This window comes from Penaeus japonicus, unplaced genomic scaffold (assembly GCF_977035675.1).
Source record: "Penaeus japonicus unplaced genomic scaffold, GWHDUDI00000001_assembly GWHDUDI00000006, whole genome shotgun sequence".
NCBI lineage: Eukaryota > Metazoa > Arthropoda > Malacostraca > Decapoda > Penaeidae > Penaeus > Penaeus japonicus.
Genome location: NW_028234408.1, coordinates 8,003,741 through 8,011,240, shown reverse-complemented (window position 1 = coordinate 8,011,240; position 7,500 = coordinate 8,003,741).

The following is a 7,500-nucleotide window of genomic DNA, read 5'->3' as shown; positions in this document are numbered from 1 at the left end:
TTTATTAGAATGTTATGTTTAAGATTTCATGTATCATGTCCTAATGATAACAATAAAAAGATGATAAAAAAAAAATTGTATATATATACATACGGATAATCACATGTGAATACATACAATTTTGGCAAATACCATATAATATTTATATCAAAACTCTTTTGACACACACACACACTCTTCTTTCTCTTTCGGCTGCTCCCATATAGTTTATATTCCTTCATTCGATAGAATTTCCAACCATTTTGCTTACTGATGCGTGAGACAGAAACATTGCATTTGATTTGTAATTCATACAAAATACACATCCATATATATATATATATATATATATATATATATACATATATATATATATATATATATATAAATATATGTGTGTGTGTGTGTGTGTGTGTGTGTGTCCGTCTCTTTTTACGTACGTGTGTGTCCGTCTCTTTGTGCGTATGTGTGTGTGTGTGTCCGTCTCTTTGTGCGTACATGTGCGTGTGTGTGTGTGTGTGTGTGTGTGTCCGTCTCTTTGTGCGTACGTGTGTGTGTGTGTATGTGTCCGTCTCTTTGTGCGTACGTGTGCGTGTGTGCGTGTGTGTGTGTGTGTGTGTGTGTGTATATGTGTGTGTGTGTGTGTGTCTGTGTGGAGGTGGGTGTGTGTATGTGTGTGTGTGCCTGTGTGTGTGTGTGTTTCTGTGTGTTTGTGTGTGTTAATGTGTTTGTGTGCGTGTGTGTGTGTGTGTCCCAATGTGTTTATATGTGTTTGTATGCATGTGTGTGTGGGTTTGCTTGTGTATGTATATATATAAAATGTGTGTACATATACGTATGTGTGTATATATATGTGTACACACACACACACACACATATATATATATATATATAAATATATATATATATATATATATATATATATATATATACATATATAATTACATATATAGATTTATATATGTATATGTATGTATATATATATATATATATATATATATATATATATATATATATATATATACCCAATGACCAAAGAAAATTTAATAATATACATACCATAACCCCAGTACCCCCCCCCCCGGAAAAAAAATAATCAATAATATTATGTACCCCCCGAAAAAATAAAATCAATGAAAAAAATCAATAATATTACATAACCCCCCCGAAAAATAAAAATCAATGAAAAAAATCAATAATCCCCCCCCAAAAAAAAAAAAAAAATCAATACTCCCGAAAAATCAATAACTCCCCCCCCCCCCACCCCACCCCCCCGATCTATCGAACCATACGGTATTGCCAAGTCTCTACAAAAAGAATACGAGTATGAAGAAATTCATCGGAAGAGGAGACGTCTGTACAATTTGCATCGGGCCGATGTGACTACTCGAGGGAAACCAGGATCTGTTATTCCACAATACCCACCGGCGGGAGAGGATGGACCGAGTCTCATCGCCTGCGTGACTCAGTTTGGATTCGGCGAACCCTTCGAAGATAACAGCAAGGCCAAGACGATCGTTACTACGTCAAAGGATGCACACTATGTTAACGGGTTAAAGGAAGATACATTGGGAAATAGACGACGTTATTTTGAAAACATTATTAAACAAGTAACCCTTATAGCGATGGGGAATAGGGACGTTTACAAAATTATCGTTCCTAGCGGGTTTGGAAGACGAGGTCGTAGAGATGATGATGATGATAATGATGACGAGTGGCGTACTCATTATCTACCAGTGTTGCGTAATATGGCTGATAGACTGAAGGCTTTTTCAATTGATGTTGTGCTTGTGACATCTCCTTAAGAACCCTGTGATATTAATGTTATTAAGGATGATAATAATTATAAGAATAAGAAAATGTATCACTATGTAATAGATATTGATATTACTGATAAGTATATAAGATGTATCGCACGGTAATATATACTATGTTTATCATTAAGAAACTAAAAAAAAAAAAAAATATGTAACACTTAGTAATAGATATTAAGATTAATATTGGATATGTCATTGTATTAGAAGTACTTTGTAATAATAATATTATTATTAATAAAATATTAGTGAAAAGGATGTGTGTCTAAATAACCTTTCTTGTTTGTCTTTTTTTTAGTCAACGTTAAGACCATGGCGAGCGAACATTATATTTACCTCAGTAGCATAGGTGATCTCGATAAATATGATAATAAGCCATGGAAATTTACAAATAGAATAAATATACGATTGGATCCTGATACAGAGTATGAGATTGGAATGATCAATTGTTTATATCCAAAATCATATTACAGTCTTTTACAAGGAGATTATCTCTCAAGAATTGAAGTGTGGGTAAGATCACATGATAATATCTTGGAGCATTTTTACACGTATACACCTTTTACTGATATTGACGTTGGTGATACAGTTTATATGATTGAAAGAGTGAACGAACAGCTTACCAACGCACTTAAGATAAGTTTTGGAAATTATTTTAATCGCTATTTTACACCTCGTAACTCCTTTAGTTATAATAATGATTTAAAGAGAGTACATATTACGTTAAAAAAGAGTATCTGTAAAGATCCCCACCATTTCTGTACTATTACATTTCGCTTTGGTTCTAGAATGTGTGATGCAATCGGGTTAGAATATTCATCTAGTTATGAGGTGTATGGGTTCGGCGGGGGGGGGGGGGGAACAGAGTAACGTGCCGGTACCTTTTCGTCCGCGTGTGGATGGCGGCGCTGATTTTATCCTGATATATGCCGACTGTGTTACGCCCACGAGATTTGGGGGTCAAAGAGTGAACCTCCTGGAAGCTATGGCTATGGAAAGAACTGGTGGTTCCGATTTCCATGGGATTGCTGACAAAACACTAAATAAATCATTTCTAGATGAAATTGCCGTAACAATTAACGATCAGCAGGGTAGAACGGTTCATTTTGGAGTAGGAAATTCTCTAACTCTTCTGTTACACATTCGTCCCAGATAGAACAAATAAATAAATACGACGGTCGTAGGAGTAATGCGGTTAGTCATTCTTCAACCATCAATCAATCATGAGGGGTGGTCTCACGCCTCAGTCTCGCGAAGAGTTTGATTCTCTCTTCTTACAAAAGCCCCCTATTAGAGGAGCAGGGTATGATGATATTGCAATTTTCCATCCACCTCCGCGAACGAGGAGAGGGGGGGGGGTATATTCAGTATCCTAAGTGGGATAGCTAAGAAGGCAATTCCTTTCTTAATTAAGAATGTTGCCCCCGAAGCTGTGTCTATGGGGAAATCGGTATTTAGTGATGTACTGGAAGGAAGGAAACTACGCGAGTCATTAAAATCGCGGGGGGTACAGGCATTAAGGGGGGTGGGGGAAAGAATTATTGGTCGAAAAGGAGGTGGTAATAGACTATTGAGGAAGGGGGAAGGGAAGAGAAAAACAACTAGTAAGAGTAAAGGGGGGAGGGAGGGGTGAGGAGGAAGAGGAGGAGGAGAGAGATTAACCGCCCCTTACCGTGTTATGAAAAAGATATATTTTCAAAATTGTCTTTAGTTTAGGTTTATCCACAGTCGTGAACGGTATAGATGTGGATCCTAGGAGGTGGGGTCCAATCCCCTTTTAATGAATACCTGGCATCAGTTACAGAAAGTTTCCCGCGCATGTCACGGAAGCGCGTAATTGAGAGTTCCATAAGTAGTCGACGCAAACTCGATGTATTACCTGTTAACCTAGAAGGTGATAATGGAGTTCGGGATAGTTACATTGAATTCAGGATACCGGGGGTTGACGGTCAACTTCTCGATCTGTCAACATTATCGATTGATATGAGGATAACATTATCAAAAGAGGAAGGGACGACTTTGACAGAAGCCGATCACGTAGTGTTGACTAACGGTTTGAGTAATACTTTCTTTAAGAGTTGTACTTGCTATTTGAATGAACAGATGGTGGAATCCAATGCACTGTATAATTACCACAGTTTTATAAAAAATGGTTACTACGATTTCACCCGATCGAATTGCCACTCTCGGTCGAAGCTTATTTTACTTTAGGGATTACAACGGAAGTAATGGTATTGTTGATACTTATACCGAAGAGTATTTCACCGGTGGAAATAAGATGGAGAAGGAGGTAATCAAACAGTGTAAACAATACGGAGTTTCGTTGACTGGACCTTTGCTGTTGGATCTAGCGAGTTTAGATGCTTATCTTCTCGATGGTACAGACGTACGCATTCGATTGGAAATGGCCAATAAAGCGTGGGTTATGAATACCCATCTAGATGGACAAAGCTATAAGATTAAGATTGATTCGGTTAGAGGTTAGATTACTGATCGATCGCGTTATTCCACACGCGTCTGCCATAGCATCGATGAATAATTCGCTACTTGTTGCTCTAATGCAATATACGTACAATAGAACGTTGTATAAGACTTATATTCTCGGATCCAATCAAACAAATCTTCTCGTTGAATTACCCTTTTCGCAAATTATTCCACGGAATTTGTCTATGGCAATAGTTGACATGAATAGTATGAATGGAACTTATGATAGGAATGGGTTATATTTCCAACACGCCGATCTTAGTAATATTCACATAACGATTAACGGATCAACGGTACATAATATTCATAGCGACTTCCCTAATCATACGAGTTCACTCTATTACGCGATATTGGAGACGCTCGGGTTAGAAAATGATCACACACTTGCATACGATGGATCTGTAAAAGGAAGAACTATATGCGCGTTCAATTCCATTCCCGAAGATATAGAGAATGGAATTCCTCTTGAGAAATCGGGTAACATGCGTATCATTCTTACTTTTAAAGAGGGGGTCAATGCAAATAGAGTCATTATATTCTTTGCTAACACGACGGGTGTTATTGAAATAGATGCGCATCGCCACGTGCGTTGTATTGTTCGTGCGTAAACGGGAATAAACGCGTTAGAGATTGAGAGAGGGTTGAAAGGTACACTCGGTGACAGGGTGATATTTTTGGGGGTGCTTTCTAGAGGATGAACTCGCGATAGTTTTAGAGAACTCGAGAAAAATGGGGAAGAGTAAACCACTGATTCTCATTGTCAATACAGTTTCGACAGGAACAGCCGACGATGTTATTGGACATTGGTTTACGATATATATTGATTATGAAACTTTGACGTTGTGTTATTATGATAGTTACAATCTGAATCCTAGAGATCATTCGATGTCCCTTTATAGGTTTATACAAAGATCCCCATATTTAACTGTTCGAACGATAGGGTATCGGTTACAGGGTATGTTTTCGCTAGTATGTGGACTATATGCCATGTATTTATGCTATTTATTTAGTCACTTTGACTTAAAGACTGTTTCCCGATGTATTAATAGCATGTTTATGAAGAATCAACTCTTATACAATAGGATAATACTTAGAGTTACTTATAGGATTTTTGTGTTACCGGAATGTTCGAAAACATTTTGTCTAACCGATGGAAAATATAGGGGGGGGCAAGAGGAAGTTGCAGTGTGTTCATGTTTATTGCAAATCATTTAAGAGTAGGATTAATTAATTGATGGTGGCATGAGAAGTAGATATATACGCACCCCTGAGTGAAGTGAAGGGATTTTTTACTTTATATGGGCGTACTTCACCTTACCTAATTAAGTGTGAATGCCGTATTTTACCCCCCAATTCTTACCATCTCCCTTGGTTTGGAACGGAAAACGATATAAAAACGGGAGTCAAGTGTCGGAAAGACAGTACTTCAGAGGTGATACCATCATGGAGCTACACGTTACTGAGCGTAAGTCTTGCTACTTTTATTGAACTTTCTGGTATCATTTATAAGTGTTTATGTTGTTGTCGTTTTTTTTTTAATGTTGTATTATTTGTGATTTGATTTTTTTTTTTTTTTTTTTTTTTTTTTTTTTTTTTTTTTTTTTTTTTTTTTTTTTTTTTTTTTGCTACGGTTATTATTAATAGCAGAGATATCCATATATATGTATACATACGGATGGTACTAATACATATAAATAATAGGTATATGAAAATACAAACATATGAGGTTGATGTGTGTAAATTTATACCTATGAGGTTGATGTGTGTAATATGAGGTTGATGTGTGTAAATTTATACCTATGAGGTTGATGTGTGTAATATGAGGTTGATGTGTGTAATATGAGGTTGATGTGTGTAATATGAGGTTGATGTGTGTAAATTTATAGCTATTTTTCTTTCAGACGGAAAGGGTGGTGGGAAGCATATCCGAATAACCTTCCCTGACACCACCCCTCCCCCCCCCCCTCCCCAGGAGTATTACCTGGAAAGGGATGATTGTAGGAATGAGGGGTGGAGCGATGGGAAGAGGAAGAGGAAGGAATGGAGAAATGAAAGAGACGATGATGATGATGATGATGATAATGATGATGATAATGACCCCGACGCAACACCGGACGTGAGATCTCTTATAAATCGATCAATCTGTGCAGGAAATAATAGTTCCTTCCCCTGGAGCGGATCAAGTGGAAGAGGAAGAGGAGGAGGACGGTACGTGGGATCCCCCCCCCCTCCCTTCTGAGGACATCTCCTCGATCCCCCAAACCAACTTCGCGACGAAAACTCTTCAAGAAGAGGTTCTGTGGTCAGGATTGTGGCAGTGGTAAGGGAGAGAGTGTGGTGGATTTAACCAGTCCCCCAAATAGTAATGGGAAATTTAAAGACCCCGAAGATGATTACTTCAATGGAGAGTAGGTTTGGTAATTTTTTTTTACCTCTGCTCACCAAGGGTAAGTTTCTCTACCCGTAATAAAGAGAAGCCTTGTAAACAAAACCTAATAAAAAATATATAATATAAAATAAATCTTTTATTTACCGGTTATGAACTGTATTATATATATATATATATATATATATATATATATATTTCCTTTACACATATATAACATATTGATAACCTTTCAATACAAATGAACATGTGAGTAGTTTGTCTGAATGAAAACAATAGGAAAAGAAAGAGAGGTGATAGTCTATCGATAGCTGCCATGAGACGAAGACGTGTTAACAAACGTGACAGTTTTAATGTGAAAGAGTGTTTACACAGAAGTGGAATTTTTAAACGTTATTTACAGGAATATCAGGATAAACTTTCAGATTTAATGTTACATATTATATCCATTGAAGAAAAACTTTATGTTAGACAGAAAAGGAAGTTAAAGTTTATTTGGTCTCTGTCAAATATAGATATAGAGAAAAGACTTACTACAGAACTCTAAAGAAGTTTTATATATATAATGTATATTGTGTTTTAAATGAATGAAGATTGAAACGAATATTTATTTTTTTTTTTTATTTATTCCCATCCTTATTTATTTGTAAGATATGGAAATAAATTTACGACACTTCTCTTTTTTTTATTAATTAATACGTGTGGTGGGGGGCATTTGAGTGACCATGACCCTGGATAACCCCCCCCCTCCCCCCACCCCCCCCCCCCCCCTAACACCCCCCCCCCACCCCCCCCCCCCTAACCCCACCCCCGCCCCCCCCCCCCCCCCGAAAACCC